This window comes from Oncorhynchus keta, chromosome 22 (assembly GCF_023373465.1).
Source record: "Oncorhynchus keta strain PuntledgeMale-10-30-2019 chromosome 22, Oket_V2, whole genome shotgun sequence".
NCBI lineage: Eukaryota > Metazoa > Chordata > Actinopteri > Salmoniformes > Salmonidae > Oncorhynchus > Oncorhynchus keta.
In genome coordinates this window covers 9957716-9973295 of record NC_068442.1, presented here as the reverse complement: position 1 = coordinate 9973295, position 15580 = coordinate 9957716, and the positions used below count along the sequence as shown (strand labels likewise).

Sequence of the window (15580 nt, the reverse complement as noted above, 5' to 3'; positions counted from 1 at the left end):
AATAGCACTTAATAAACAATTAAAACTATTACTGAAATGAAAAATGACTTTGCTTAACATGTTTAAAATGAAAACAAGGTCACATTAACTGTACAGAATGTCTGAGGCTTAAAATAGACTCTACATGCACTCCTATTCAAACCCCTTCATTTACGTTACATCTTTAGTTTAAAATTGATTCAATAATTTATTTTTCCTCAAAATCAAATTTAACATAAATACCTGATTTACATAAGTATTCAGACCCCTTGCTATGAGACTCGAAATTGAGCTCGGGTGCATTTGGTTTCCATTGATCATCCTTGAGATGTTTCTACAACTTCATTGGGAGTCCACCTGTGGTAAATTCAATTGATTGGACATGATTTGGAAAGGCAAACACCTGTCTATATAAGGTCCCATAGTTGACAGTGCATGTCAGAGCAAAAACCAAGCCCTGAGGTCGAAGGAATTGTCCACAGAGCTCCGAGACAGGATTGTGTCGAGGCACACATCTGGGGAAGGGTACCAAAAAAAAAAAAAAAACTTCTGCAGCATTGAAGGTCCCCAAGATCATAGTGGCCTCCATCATTCTTAAATGGAAGAAGTTTGGAACCACCAAGATTCTTCCTAGAGCTGTCCACCCGGACAAACTAAGCAATCGGGGGAGAAGGGCCTTGGTCAGGGAGATGACCAACAACCCGATGGTCATGGACAGAGCTCCAGGGTTCATCTGTGGAGATGGGAGAACCTTCCAGAAGGGCAACTATCTCTGCAGCACTCCACTAATCAGGCCTTTATGGTAGAGTGTCACGACGGAAGCCATTCCTCAGTAAGTCACATGACAGCCCGCTTGGAGTTTGCCAAAAGGCACCAAAAAGAATTTCAGACCATGAGAAACAAGATTCTCTGGTCTAATGAAACCAAGCTTGATCTCTCTGGCCTGGATGCAAAGCGTCACGCCTGGAAAAAACCTGGAACCATCCCTACGGTAAAGCATGGTGGTGGCAGCATCATGCTGTCGGGATGTTTCAGTGGCAGGGACTAGTCAGGATCGAGGGAAAGATGAACAGAGCAATGTACAGAGAGATCCTTGATGAAGACCTGCTCCAGAATGCTCAGGACCTCAGACTGGGCTTCACCTTACAACGACCCTAAGCACACAGCCAAGACAATGCAAGAGTGGCTTCGGGACAAGTCTCTGAACGTCCTTGAGTGACCCAGCCAGAGACCCGATGGGAATCTCTGGAGAGACCTGAAAATAGCTGTGCAGCAACGCTCCCCATCCAACCTGACAAAGCTAGAGAGGATCTGCAGAGAAGAATGGGAGAAACTCCTGAAATACAGGTGTGCCAAGCTTGTAGCATCATACCCAAGAAGACTCGAGGCTGTAATCGCTGCCAAAAGTGCTTCAAACGTACTTTGTTGAAGCACCTTAGGTAAAATATGATACTTCCGGGGGGGGGGACTATTTAATCCATCTTAGAATACAGTTGTAATGTAACAAGATGTGGTAAAAGGGGTCTGAATACTTTCCGAATGCACTGTAAGGTTGTAAACCAAAATTTCCATTGAGCAGTTACGGGGAAACAGGAAAACTTGAAATGGTATGGCCTGTTTCAAGCATGAGGAGGACTTTGCATAAATCCTCTCTAAAATACCTCTAATTTGCATAGCTGAATATATTAAATCAGCTCATAATGACAGCTCTGAAACCATAAAAAAAAGCCCAGGGATGAGATAAGGGATCTTTCCTCATTACAACACCAGTGTACCCTACACAACTTCCTACCTGCAGCCTCTCCCATTACCTGTGTATATAATAGTTTCACGAGACAGCCATTCAACTAGTCACCATTCAGTAGCTTATCCTCTGTGCTTGTCTCCATAGTTAAAGTAAGGACTACTAATTTCAAGCAGTATATTGTAGAAGCATGTGGTCAGAGTGTATAAGGAAAATCAAATATATATTATTCAATGACCTTGTATAATATTCTCTCAACAATGACTTCTCTACCCTTCATGTCAATTGGAATGTAAACCTGGATGTGTCAAAGGAACTTGACAAAATCCCAATAACATCAAAGCACTACAGTAGTGGCAACTCTTCTCCAGAGAGGAGAGCGAAAGCATTTTCCATGAGGCTCGAAACAGGAGCTCCTTCAATAGTGGAAAGGCTATGTGCCGAATGCAACCTGAACAAGTGAGAAGTCTGGCTGCAGTGGTTGAGGCCTGCCAGTCCACAGTAGCTCCCCTCTGCTTTTAGTGGACCAGAAGGGGTGTCATATCTCATATGTAATCACATTCGGCAGATAGCAACAACATCTAATCTAACACAGACGGAGTCTCTAGCATTGAAAGACAGCTGCTCTAGCATTGAAAAAAAATAAAAAAATAAATAAAAAAAGAAGTCCTCACACACACTTCCAGGGACTCTGTGGTATGGAAGTGTTCGCGGCCTAGTCTATATATAACAGATTGTAGCACTGTGCATTGTGGGAATTTGCACAGGAAGTGCCTAGCATGATATCGCGCCCACAATCTGCCTCTATTTGCAGAAACAGTTTTAAATTGAGTACAGGAAAAACAAGACATTTTTATATTTCCACTGAAGTCCCTGCGTTTGTAATTAGACATGCACTCAAGGGAAATGTAGCTGCCTCCCTCTGTCATTCATATAGTCTAAACACTGTCCAAAGGATTTCTTGTTACTGGAACAAAGACACTGTTCTATGTCCTGTGTGGCGTGTGAACATGTCAACATGTACCAATGTCCAGCTCACGTTCAATGCAAAACAACCACAACGTAACGGAGGTCCATAGAGAACATAGCTTATCCAGAGAGAGCTTCATCTTGAGAGACCTTAATGGACAAAGAGTAGAAAGCAACGTTGATCAAAAGAATCCAGAAATAAGCCCGGTCTAGTCTCTATCAACAGGGAGCAGCACAACCACTAGCCTCCACAGAGACTCTCATGGGCAGTGGTGTGATGGAGCCAAGACTCCAGGACCCAGCAGAGTTATATATGCTGCCAAGTATAGGACAACTTTCCTTGCAAAGACACAGGTCACAATTTCTTAGCATTTCACCAAGCCTTGACTGGAGCTCTTCGACGACAGGTCTACGGAGTAAGAATGGTGGACCATTCTTGATACATACTTTTATTTCACCTTTATTTAACCAGGTAGGCTAGTTGAGAACAAGTTCTCATTTGCAACTGAACCTGGCCAAGATAAAGCATAACAGTGTGAACAGACAACACAGAGTTACACATGGAGTAAACAATTAACAAGTCAATAACACAGTATAAAAAAAATAAAAAAAGGGGAGTCTATATACATTGTGTGCAAAAGGCATGAGGAGGTCGGCGAATAATTACAATTTTGCAGATTAACACTGGAGTGATAAATGATCAGATGGTCATGTACAAGTAGAGATATTGGTGTGCAAAAGAGCAGAAAAGTAAATAAATAAAAACAGTATGGGGATGAGGTAGGTAAAAATGGGTGGGCTATTTACCGATAGACTATGTACAGCTGCAGCGATCGGTTAGCTGCTCAGATAGCAGATGTTTGAAGTTGGTGAGGGAGATAAAAGTCTCCAACTTCAGCGATTTTTGCAATTCGTTCCAGTCACAGGCAGCAGAGAACTGGAACGAAAGGTGGCCAAATGAGGTGTTGGCTTTAGGGATGATCAGTGAGATGCACGTGCTGGAGGGCGTGCTACGGATGGGTGTTGCCATCGTGACCAGTGAACTGAGATAAGGCGGAGCTTTACCGAGCATGGACTTGTAGATGACCTTGAGCCAGTGGGTCTGACGACGAATACGTAGCGAGGGCCAGCCGACTAGAGCATACAGGTCGCAGTGGTGGGTGGTATAAGGTGCTTTAGTGACAAAACGGATGGCACTGTGATGAACTGCATCCAGTTTGCTGAGTAGTGTTGGAAGCAATTTTGTAGATGACGTCGCCGAAGTCGAGGATCGGTAGGATAGTCAGTTTTACTAGGGTAAGTTTGGCGGCGTGAGTGAAGGAGGCTTTGTTGCGGAATAGAAAGCCGACTCTAGATTTGATTTTCGATTGGAGATGTTTGATATGAGTCTGGAAGGAGAGTTTGCAGTCTAGCTAGACACCTAGGTACTTATAGATGTCCACATATTCAAGGTCGGAACCATCCAGGGTGGTTGTACAGTTATCTTAGCTAACTGAATTGCTAGCAGAATTGTTTACTTGTTGCTAAGCAGTTGCTAGGGACTCTCCTGGAAGAAGCTAGCTAGCTTACAAAGAACAACAACAAAAAATATCTAGTTAACAGAAGAAAGGAAGACAAAATAAGGACAAAAGAAGGACAGAAGAAAAAGGAAAAGAAAGAGGACAACAAAGTGAAACAGTCAGCACTTCTATTGCAACTTCGTATTTCGTCGTCCTAACGTAGTCTACACTGCTATCTGCCCAACAGCTAGCCAGCTAGCAAACGTCCACAGTCTACCGAATAGCAGCACTGTAGAAACTATTACACTCAACTGAACGACTTGATTAGTGTAGTGTTAGCTAGCTACATAGTTGTCTTTGCTGTCTTCATATCCAAGATAATTGTGTAGTTTAGAGCGTGTAGTCTTAGAGTGATTATCTTAATTTACCGAGGTTAGCTAGCCAGCTATTTGTCGTCCTTAACGTAGGAGACACTGCTAGCTAGCCAACAGCTAGCCAACGTCTACCGAATAGAACTTCCGCACTCAACAACCCGGTCGCATTCCGCTTCGCTCCACAGGTAGTATCACATTTTCATTTCATTTCATTACAGCACAACGGTTTGATTTGTTTGATCGTAGCTAGCTACATAGCTAGCTACATAGCCGTCTGTGTATCAAAGATAATTGTGTAGTCTAGAGCGATTTTCTAGGTTAGCTAGCCAGCTATTGTAGTTCTTTTAACGCAACGTAACGTAATCAACACTGCTAGCTAGCCAGCTAGCCCCCGAATAGCAGCACTGTAGAAACTATTACACTCAACGGAACGACTTGATTAGTGTAGTTTCAACAACGCAGCCACTGCCAGCTAGCCTACAAAGTCAACAACGCAGCCACTGCCAGCTAGCCTACTTCAGCAGTACTGTATCATTTTAACCATTTTAGTCAATAAGATTCTTGCTACGTAAGCTTAACTTTCTGAACATTCGAGACGTGTAGTCCACTTTGTCATTCCAATCTCCTTGCATTAGCGTAGCCTCTTCTGTAGCCTGTCAACTATGTGTCTGTCTATCCCTGTTCTCTCCTCTCTGCAGACCATACAAACGCTCCACACCGCGTGGCCGCGGCCACCCTAATCTGGTGGTCCCAGCGCGCACGACCCACGTGGAGTTCCAGGTCTCCGGTAGCCTCTGGAACTGCCGATCTGCGGCCAACAAGGCAGAGTTCATCTCAGCCTATGCCTCCCTCCAGTCCCTCGACTTCTTGGCACTGACTGAAACATGGATCACCACAGATAACACTGCTACTCCTACTGCTCTCTCTTCGTCCGCCCACGTGTTCTCGCACACCCCGAGAGCTTCTGGTCAGCGGGGTGGTGGCACCGGGATCCTCATCTCTCCCAAGTGGTCATTCTCTCTTTCTCCCCTTACCCATCTGTCTATCGCCTCCTTTGAATTTCATGCTGTCACAGTTACCAGCCCTTTCAAGCTTAACATCCTTATCATTTATCGCCCTCCAGGTCCCCTCGGAGAGTTCATCAATGAGCTTGATGCCTTGATAAGCTCCTTTCCTGAGGACGGCTCACCTCTCACAGTTCTGGGCGACTTTAACCTCCCCACGTCTACCTTTGACTCATTCCTCTGCCTCCTTTCCATTCCTCTCCTCTTTTGACCTCACCCTCTCACCTCCCCCCACTCACAAGGCAGGCAATACGCTCGACCTCATCTTTACTAGATGCTGTTCTTCCACTAACCTCATTGCAACTCCCCTCCAAGTCTCCGACCACTACCTTGTATCCTTTTCCCTCTCGCTCTCATCCAACACTTCCCACACTGCCCCTACTCGGATGGTATCGCGCCGTCCCAACCTTCGCTCTCTCTCCCCCGCTACTCTCTCCTCTTCCATCCTATCATCTCTTCCCTCTGCTCAAACCTTCTCCAACCTATCTCCTGATTCTGCCTCCTCAACCCTCCTCTCCTCCCTTTCTGCATCCTTTGACTCTATGTCCCCTATCCTCCAGGCCGGCTCGGTCCTCCCCTCCCGCTCCGTGGCTCGACGACTCATTGCGAGCTCACAGGACAGGGCTCCGGGCAGCCGAGCGGAAATGGAGGAAAACTCGCCTCCCTGCGGACCTGGCATCCTTTCACTCCCTCCTCTCTACATTTTCCTCCTCTGTCTCTGCTGCTAAAGCCACTTTCTACCACTCTAAATTCCAAGCATCTGCCTCTAACCCTAGGAAGCTCTTTGCCACCTTCTCCTCCCTCCTGAATCCTCCTCCCCCTCCCCCCTCCTCCCTCTGCAGATGACTGCGTCAACCATTTTGAAAAGAAGGTCGACGACATCCGATCCTCGTTTGCTAAGTCAAACGACACCGCTGGTTTTGCTCACACTGCCCTACCCTGTGCTCTAACCTCTTTCTCCCCTCTCTCTCCAGATGAAATCTTGCGTCTTGTGACGGCCGGCCGCCCGCCCAACAACCTGCCCGCTTGACCCTATCCCCTCCTCTCTTCTCCAGACCATTTCCGGAGACCTTCTCCCTTACCTCACCCCGCTCATCAACTCATCCCTGACCGCTGGCTACGTCCCTTCCGTCTTCAAGAGAGCGAGAGTTGCACCCCTTCTGAAAAAACCTACACTCGATCCCTCCGATGTCATCAACTACAGACCAGTATCCCTTCTTTCTTTTCTCTCCAAAACTCTTGAACGTGCCGTCCTTGGCCAGCTCTCCCGCTATCTCTCTCAGAATGAGCTTCTTGATCCAAATCAGTCAGGTTTCAAGACGAGTCATTCAACTGAGACTGCTCTTCTCTGTATCACGGAGGCGCTCCGCACTGCTAAACCTAACTCTCTCTCCTCTGCTCTCATCCTTCTAGACCTATCGGCTGCCTTCGATACTGTGAACCATCAGATCCTCCTCTCCACCCTCTCAGAGTTGGGCATCTCCGGCACGGCCCACGCTTGGATTGCGTCCTACCTGACAGGTCGCTCCTACCAGGTGGCGTGGCGAGAATCTGTCTCCTCACCACGCGCTCTCACCACTGGTGTCCCCCAGGGCTCTGTTCTAGGCCCTCTCCTATTCTCGCTATACACCAAGTCACTTGGCTCTGTCATAACCTCACATGGTCTCTCCTATCATCGCTATGCAGACGACACACAATTAATCTTCTCCTTTCCCCCTTCTGATGACCAGGTGGCGAATCGCATCTCTGCATGTCTGGCAGACATATCAGTGTGGATGACGGATCACCACCTCAAGCTGAACCTCGGCAAGACGGAGCTGCTCTTCCTCCCGGGGAAGGACTGCCCGTTCCATGATCTCGCCATCACGGTTGACAACTCCATTGTGTCCTCCTCCCAGAGCGCTAAGAACCTTGGCGTGATCCTGGATAACACCCTGTCGTTCTCAACTAACATCAAGGCGGTGGCCCGTTCCTGTAGGTTCATGCTCTACAACATCCGCTCTCTCCACTGGCTTCCAGTTGAACGACCCTGCCTCACACAGGAAGTACCTCCAGGCTCTGCAGGTACACCCAAACAAGGGCACTAATCCAGGCACTTGTCATCTCCCGTCTGGATTACTGCAACCTTCGGAGCTGTTAAGGCTGGGCTCCCTGCCTGTGCCATTAAACCCCTTACAACTCACCCTGTGGCACCCCCATAGAGACTGTCAGAGGACCGGACAGCATGCCCTCCGATTTGACACACTGGGGAACCAGAACATCCAGAACGCCGCAGCCCGTCTGGTGTTCAACCTTCCCAAGTTCTCTCACGTCACCCCGCTCCTCCGCTCTCTCCACTGGCTTCCAGTTGGGGCATCCGACAAGACCATGGTGCATTTGCCCAGTCAAAACGGAGCTGTGGAGACGGGAACGGCACCTCAGCTACCAGGGGGTCGGAGTAGCCAGGCGGAAGGAAGGCATGGCCAGCCGTTGAGAAATGCTTGTTGAAGTTTTCGATAATCATGGATTTATCGGTGGTTGACCAGTGTCCAATTACCTAGAAGCCTCAGTGCAGTGGGCAGCTCGGGAGGACTGGTACTCTTGTTTTCACATGGACTGTCTCAGTGTCCCAGAACTTTTTGGAGTTGAAGAGCTACAGGATGCAAATTGTTTTCTGCCTGAAGAAACCAGTTGGCCTTAGCTTTCCTGTTTGTTTACTGACTGCATGGATATAGGTCTGTAACAGTTTGGGTCCAGGTGTTCCCCTTTGAAGAGGGGGATGACTTCCCCTGAACAGTTGAACAGGCTGGTAATATGCGCAATGGGACTATTACAGGGTCCAGATTGTCAAGCCCAGCTGATTTGTACGGGTCCAGGTTTTGCAGTCCAGAACATCCATCAGGATGTTGAAGTTTTCGATAATCATGGATTTATCGGTGGTGACCGTATTACCTAGCCTCAGTGCAGTGGGCAGCTGGGAGGAGGTACTCTTGTTTTCCATTTGTGCTGGTCTATTCGATGCTATTGCAGTCCGCCACAGGATGTTTTTGTGCTGGTCGAGGGCAGTCAGGTCTGGAGTGAACCAAGGGCTATATCTGTTCTTAGTTCTGCATTTTTTGAACGGAGCATGCTTATCTAAAATGGTGAGGAAGTTACTTTTAAAGAATGACCAGGCATCCTCAACTGACGGGATGAGGTCAATGTCCTTCCAGGATACCCGGCCCAGGTCAATTAGAAAGGCCTGCTCACAGAAGTGTTTTAGGGAGCGTTTGACAGTGATGAGGGGTGGTCGTTTGACTGCGGCTCCGTAGCGTACACAGGCAATGAGACAGTGATCGCTGAGATCCTGGTTGAAGACAGCGGAGGTGTATTTGGAGGGCCAGTTGGTCAGGATGACGTCTATGAGGGTGCCCTTGTTTACAGATTTAGGGTTGTACCTGGTGGGTTCCTTGATGATTTGTCTGAGATTGAGGGCATCTAGTTTAGATTTTAGGACTGCCGGGGTGTTAAGCATATCCCAGTTTAGGTCACCTAACAGAACAAACTCTGAAGCTAGATGGGGGGGGGGCGATCAATTCACAAATGGTGTCCAGGGCACAGCTGGGAGCTGATGGGGGGGTGGTAGCAGACGGCAACAGTGAGAGACTTATTTCTATTTCTAATTTTCAAAATTAGTAGTTCGAACTGTTTGGGTATGGACCTGGAAAGTTAGCCTGCAAAGTAATGTCAAACTCCTCCCCCTTTGGCAGTTCTATCTTGACGGAAAATGTTATAGTTGGGTATGGAAATCTCAATTTTTGGTGGCCTTCCTGAGCCAGGATTCAGACACGGCAAGGACATCAGGGTTAGCAGTGTGTGCTAAAGCAGTGAGTAAAACAAACTTAGGGAGGAGGCTTCTGATGTTGACATGCATGAAACCAAGGCTTTTTCGATCACAGAAGTCAACAAATGAGGGTGACTGGGGACATGCAGGGCCTGGGTTTACCTCCACATCACCCGCGGAACAGAGGAGGAGTAGAATGAGGGTGCGGCTAAAGGCTATCAAAACTGGTCGCCTAGAGCGTTGGGGACAGAGAATAAAAGGAGCAGATTTCTGGGCATGGTAGAATATATTCAGGGCATAATGCACAGACAGGGGTATGGTGGGTTGCGGGTACAGCAGAGGTAAGCCCAGGCACTGGGTGATGATGAGAGGTTGTATCACTGGACATGCTGGTTGTAATGGGTGAGGTCACCGCATGTGTGGGAGGTGGGACAAAGGAGGTATCAGGGGTATGAAGAGTGGAACTAGGGGCTCCATTGTAAACTAAAACAATAACTAACCTGAACAACAGTATACAAGGCATATTGACATTTGAGAGAGACATACAGCGAGGCATACAGTAATCACAGGTGTTGAATTGGGAGAGCTAGCTAAAACAGTAGGTGAGACAACAGCTAATCAGCTAGCACAACAACAGCAGGTAAAATGGCGTTGACTCGGCAGGGAGGGTCAGATTAACTATACAGAGCCTGAGTGCGGCTGGGGCCGACAGAAACAAGCAGAATGAAGTACCGTGATTAATGGACAGTCCAGCATGCATCAGCTATGTAGCCAAGTGATCGTCTGAGAGCGTCTGATAAATGACTTAAAATGTGATCAGTGTCCAGGGGGCAGCGGTGGATGGGGCAGGGGAGCTAGACTGGCGAGTATTATCCAGGTTTTAAAAAACTGGCTGGCTGTGCAGAAGGTAAAAGATAAAAGCCGCTAGCAGTGGCTAACAATGACTAAATAGCTTGTAGCTAGTTAGCTTCTGGAGGTTCTTGAGTGTGATCTAAAGATAAAAAATAGTAGCGATTCCATATCACATTGGTGAGGCAGGTTACCGGAAGGTATAAACAAATTAAAAATCGAAAAGAGATTGAAAGTAAGTATGGGTCCAGTGAGTGGTTGGGACGCAGCGATTGACGGTTAGCAGGCCTGTGCTAACAAGCTAACAGTTAGTAGGCCGGGGCTAAACAAGGTAGCAGTTAGCGGACCGGGGCTAAACAAGCTAGCAGTTAGCAGGCCGAATTAGCAAGCAAGGAGATAGCAAGGGCTAGAAGGTTAGCCTTTGGGGGACGTCGCGATGGGGTGAGTCTGTTTATGCCTCTTCATGCGGTGATATCGATAGACCGGTCTTGGGTACGGATATTGTAGCCCAGGAGTATGCTTCGGTGGTAGCACAGGAGCTCTGGCCGGGCTAGCTTCAAGCTAAGTGGGTGGGAACGCTAGCCAGGAGTAGTCATCCGGGGTTGCGGTTAGTTAGTTAGCTAGCTGTAAAGATCCAGCTGAAAATGTTCTGTTTGCGATGGGAATCCGGTGGGAATCCGGAGGGAATCCGGAGATAAAAAAATTAAAAATAGGTCCGTTATGCCGTGGTTAGAGTCGCGTTGTTCGAACTGGCGAGAGCTTTCCGAGCTAAAGGTTAGCTGATGACCGGTTAGCTGAAGACCGCTAGCAATGGTTTGCTGACTGATAGCTGGCTAGCTTCAGTTGAGGGGTTCCGGATCCGAAGTAAATGTAAATACTTTAGAAGAAAAAAAAAAAGCAGATCCGCGCTACATTGGGTGAGGCGGGTTGCAGGAGAGTATTTAGAAGTTGAGGTTTAGCAAAATGGTTTAAAAGATATGCGAAGAAGAATGTTAAAAAAAACGATATATACAAGGGACACGACACGACGTCTGACTGTTACGCCATGTTGGATACGGCAAACTGTTGAGCGTGAAAACCACAGCAGCATTGCGGTTCTTGACAAACCTGTGCGCCTGGCACTTACCACCATACACCGTTCAACAAGGAACTTACATTTGTCTTGTCCATTCACACTGAATGGCACACATACACAATCAATGTCTCAAGGCTTAAAATGTCTTAAACCAGTCTCCTCCCCTTCATCTACACTGATTGATGTGGATTTAACAAGTGTCATCAATAAAGGATAGTAGCTTCACCTGGTCACTCCATGTCATGGAAAGAGCAGGTGGTCTTAATGTTTTTTTTACACAGTGTAGGTTACCTGGAATTTGCCTTAGCTAGGGGATAGAATATATACATCCAGGTAACGAAGGAGTACAACGCACCGGCAAGACATGGGTATCAGTTACAACAGGAGGGGTTTCATTTCTGTAACAGCCAGAACTACCGAAAGTCAAATATAATTACCTAAAAATCTTTACTGTAAGACTTTCCCTCAAACTCCTTTTTTTTTTCTTTAAAGAGTTTAAGTGGCTGACAAAGCAAAATGAGTTTGCTGTAGTACCACAGTGTGTTAATGTCAAGAACAGAACAGTGCTGTCTGCCCAGCAGACACAGTGAGAGGCAGAGAAAGTTGTGCCTTCTCAGTGTGAGACAGGAATCAAAGGAGAGCCAACAAGTGCCTGGCCAGACAGACTGTGCCAGCAACACCTTTGAAAAACGTGGCTCACTGGCTCAGAGCACCAATTAAAGAGATTCACAAAGACTTCTCTTCATACCACTACAGCCTGTGTAAAGTACAGTACAGGCCTTTGTAGAGTACAGTACAGGCAATGAGAATATCGTCAGACACAATCTGGAGCATAGCACATTGCTTTTCTGAGGGACGATCCAATGGTGCCACACTAAGGGTTAAGGGTTAAGGGTTTAGGCGTGTCAGTGGTGGTGTGGTGAAAGGGAATTCAAAGCGGTTGGCTGGTGACATGCAGGTTTAAATATGATGCTGATTAACTCCAGCACGCTTTGTTTCCTCTGAGGCAGGAAACATCCACTGGAGGAATGTCAGAGAAATATAGACCTGATTCAGGACAGTTTGTTCGAGGAGAAAGAGAAGGAACAAACAGAGAAGGCCTAAGGCCATTATGAAATATAATCCTATTATTCAGGCCAGCTGTTATCCTTTCGTCCAATCAGAAAAGAACATAACCTAACAAAAAAATATTGCATTGCAGTCAGAAATGAAATCTAATTAATAATATTCTAACTTAGATTCATCATGAAAATAATACAGAACAATCCATTGAAGATCATAGTCTGACTCAGTCACAGTCCTCTGAATTGATTAGCATTTAACTTTATCAGAGAACTTCCTGCTTGACATGGCCTCCCGTCTGTCTACCCAATGGACAGTTTCATACGTTAGCCTTAAATGACCTGGAATGTACAGTCATGTTTGGACAAACCTACTCATTCAAGGGTTTCTTTATTTTGACCATTTTCTACATTGTAGAATAGTGAAAACATAAAAACTATGAAGTAACACATATGGAATCATGCAGTAACCCCCCGTCCCCCCCCAAAAGTGTGAAATAAAGATATTTTAGATACTTCAAAGTAGCCACCCTCTGCCTTGTTGGCAGCTTAGCACACTCCGTACAAAGCTCTCTCTCCATTTGGCAAATCTGACCATAACTATCCTCCGGATTCCTGCTTACTCGCTCAATACGGAAGTGGTCAGATGATGCAGATGCTAAGCTGTAGGACTGTTTTGCTAGCACAGACTGGAATATGTTACCGGATTCTTCCATTGAGGAGTACACTACATTAGTCAGTGACCGTACGTACATACCCCAACCAGAAGCCATGATTATAGGCAATATCAGCACTGAGCTAAAGGGTAGAGCTGCCGCTTTCAAAGAGCGGGACTCTTACCCGGACAATTAAGAAATCCCGCTATGCCCGCCGACGAACCATCAAACAGGCAAAGCTTCAACACAGGACTAAGATTGAATCCTACTACACCGGTTCAGATGCTCATCGGATGTGGCAGGGCTTGTAAACTATTACGGACTACAAAGGGAAGCACAGCTGTGAGCGACACGACGAGCTAAATTACTTCTATGTCTGCAACGAGGCAAGCAACACTGAAGCATGCATGAGAGCACCAGCTGTTCCGGACAACTGTGTGAGTATGACCTTTAAAAAACAGGTCATCATTTTGGCCACAGGGCCGAAAGGATAACCAGGACGTTTTCTCTGAGCATGCACAGACCAACTGGCAAGTGTCTTCACTGACATTTTCTACCTGTCCCTGAACGAGTCTGTAATACCAACATGTTTCAAGCAGACCACCATAGTCCTTGTGCCCAAGAACACCAAGGTAAACTGTCTAAATGACTACCGACCCGTAGCACTCACGTTTGTAGTCATGAAGTGCTTTGAATGGCTGGTCATTGCTCTCATCAATACCATTATCCCAGAAACCCTAGACCCACTAAATTTGCATACCACCCCCAACAGATCCACAGATGCAATCTCTATTGCACTCCACACTGCCCTTTCCCACCTGGACAAAAGGAACAGCTATGTGAGAATGCTGTTTATTGACTACAGCTCAGCGTTCAACACTACAGTGCCCTCAACACTCATCACTAAGCTAAGGACCCTGGGACGAACCACCTACCTCTGGAACTGAATCCTGGACTTCCTGTCAGTCCGCCCCCAGGTGGTAGGGGCAGGTAACAACACATCTGCCACACTGATCCTCAACACAGGGACCCCTCAGGATTGTGTACTCAGTCCCCCCTGTACTACCCGTTTACCCACCCATGACTGCATGACCAAGCATGACTCCAACACCATCATTAAGTTTGCCGATGACACAAGTGGTAGGCCTGATGATCGACAATGATGAGACAGCCTATAGGGAGGTCAGAATACTGGCAGGAAAACACTCTCCCTCAATATGATCAAGACAATGGAGATGATTGTGGACTACAGGAAAAGGAGGGCCGAGCAAGCCCCCATTCTCATCGATGGGGCTGTAGTGAAGCAGGTTGAGAGCTTCAAGTTCCTTGGTGTCCACATCACCAACAAACTGTCACGGTCCAAACACCAAGACAGTCGTGAAGAGGGCATGACAACGCCTTTTCCCCCCTCAGGAGACTGAAAAGATTTGGCTTTGGTCCTCAAAGTTCTACAAAACAAGCAAACTGCTGTGAAATATTGTCAATAACCAAAGATATTGTATTTTCAGCTGATGTACAAAGCTTAAAGTAAAAGATGCAACAAAACACATAGAAAAGCGCACATCTGTTCTTAGACTTGCTTTCAATGAAAATGATAAGATCTATAACTCACATTGTAATGTGAATTTGGTCAGGTTGTTCAAAAAGTTAAATACTGCAGCTTTAAAATGGATCACAACATTTTATTTGCAACTTTAGGTAGAAAACCAATAGCTTTTGCTCATGATGAAAATAAATGGTGTGGTCATCCTCACAAGTCAAGTCAGTTCTTCATGAAAGCAATTCAGTGTGTCCTTTTAGCAACCGAATGAGTCAACCAAACTCTCCTTGAGTCCAACAAATGTCAGCTTTCTGAGAGGGCTATGGTTCAATTCTCATATGAAGACTTTCCCTACAAGCACAAAACTTGAGATATGGGCTAGTGACTAAAATGTTGTGACAAACCTAATCAAATAATATGAATTGTAAACCAATGCACGAAGAAAACATCTATTTAGTGTGATTAGTGACATTTACCATTAAACCCAACACCATAACAAAACATGTGTGTTTGGGACTTACCATTGAAGCCATTAGAACTGCTGTAGCCTAATGGTTTGCTTGTTCACCAGGAATGGTCTAACTAATCTAGATATATTTTAAGGGAATAAACCACAAAGGGCTATTTCCTGGACACATATTTAGCCAAGAGAAGGATGTACTGAATTTCTTTCATGGAGGACTGGCTATAAGGATGGCAGGTAGCCTAGCGATTAAGAGGGTTGGGCCAGTAACAGAAGAGAGAAAAAAATAGTCTGCTGTTCTACCCTTGAGCAAGGCAGTCAACCCCCAATAACTGCTCCCTGGGCGCTGATGACGTTGATGTCGATTAAGAAAGCCCCACGCACCTCTCCGACTCCTCTCTGAGAACCTTCGAAAAGGACAAACATCTCTGCAGCACTCCAACAATCAGGCATTTATGGTAGTGGCCAGACGAAAGCCACTCCTCAGTAAAAGGCACATGACAGC

The 15580-nt window shown here is 46.4% G+C and overlaps 1 protein-coding gene across 14 annotated transcripts in view; it reads right to left on the bottom strand.

Moving 5' to 3' along the window:
* LOC118401019 (F-actin-monooxygenase mical2b-like) overlaps positions 1 to 15580 on the bottom strand; it is a 90829-nt gene that overhangs the window by 71567 nt on the left and 3682 nt on the right. The gene's annotated exons all lie outside the window — the stretch shown is intronic.